A 1,069-nucleotide genomic window follows, 5' to 3' on the forward strand; every position below is an offset into this window, starting at 1 on the left:
TCTCTCTCTCTCTCTCTCTCTCTCTCTCTCTCTCTCTCTCTCTCTCTCTCTATCTCTCTCTCTTCTTTCTCTCTCTTTCTTTCTCTATCCCCCACATTCATGTAGAAAACGAGATTGCTAAACTTCCACCAAAAAATCTTTTTAAAAAAGAAAAAAAAAAGAAAATCATATCCCTTCAACTTGCCCTTGTTCCCCCGACAAAGATTTCGTGTAAAGAATATACATGGATCTAATGACACGAGCAATGTAAGTAGCATTAAAAACTTTTAGCATGACTTTAGTTTTACTGTGTCCAAGTTTAAACCTCAAATGGACAAGATACAATAATGTTTCGAGTGTTTAAATGATTGCATAATCCCCATCAATTTAATTCACACTGGTTATTATACAAAAGCGTTCTGCCTTCAAATGAAATTATACAAATTATAATTATGTTAGATAGAAACATTATTCTACCTCCTGCATCGCTGGTTACACGACATAAATGCCAATGTATAATTTTTTTTTTTTACAACTCCATCGACACTGCAACAAGACAGAGATGCTCGATACACATCCTCCCCACTTGGGAATCGAACTCGAGTGTCCTGCGCGCGACGGCAAAGCGCCAACCCGCTAAACTGCAGACAAAATTTTTGTGAAAGTAAAATGTAGAAGCAAATAAACTAGACATTTTGACCTTGTTTGATAAAATGTCATACGGTACTACTTTTATAAAAAAAACCCAAAAAAACCCAACTGCATTGCTAAAACATTCTACAGACTAATCTTACCAGGAGTCAATGTTGAAGAAATGAAGAATCAGGCTGTCTGATTGTTTCAAGACTGCAGGAACCAACTGGAATAGAAAAAGTAAAAACTTCAATAACATTTGCTATGAGAATTTTCCCTAAATCAAAATTGCGATGGAGGAGAGAGGAGTGGTGAAATAAGACATGGGTAGTTTTAGATTTTGAAAAAAGAATAATGGACGTATGAGAAATAATATATAGCGTTGAGGATTCAAGGTGTGTATGTATGTACATATAAATTGGCAAGCAATTATAGTTTAGGACCTTAGCACCACCCC

General features: G+C 35.6%; 1 long non-coding RNA gene across 1 annotated transcript in view; it reads right to left on the bottom strand.

Annotated features, from left to right (window-relative positions):
- LOC101855424 overlaps positions 1–1,069 on the bottom strand; it is a 169,961-nt gene that overhangs the window by 39,698 nt on the left and 129,194 nt on the right. The window contains exon 4 of the long non-coding RNA XR_220520.3: positions 774–838. This is a non-coding gene — a long non-coding RNA (uncharacterized LOC101855424). The remainder of the gene's footprint in view (positions 1–773; positions 839–1,069) is intronic.

This window comes from Aplysia californica, unplaced genomic scaffold (genome assembly GCF_000002075.1).
Source record: "Aplysia californica isolate F4 #8 unplaced genomic scaffold, AplCal3.0 scaffold00220, whole genome shotgun sequence".
Taxonomy (NCBI): domain Eukaryota; kingdom Metazoa; phylum Mollusca; class Gastropoda; order Aplysiida; family Aplysiidae; genus Aplysia; species Aplysia californica.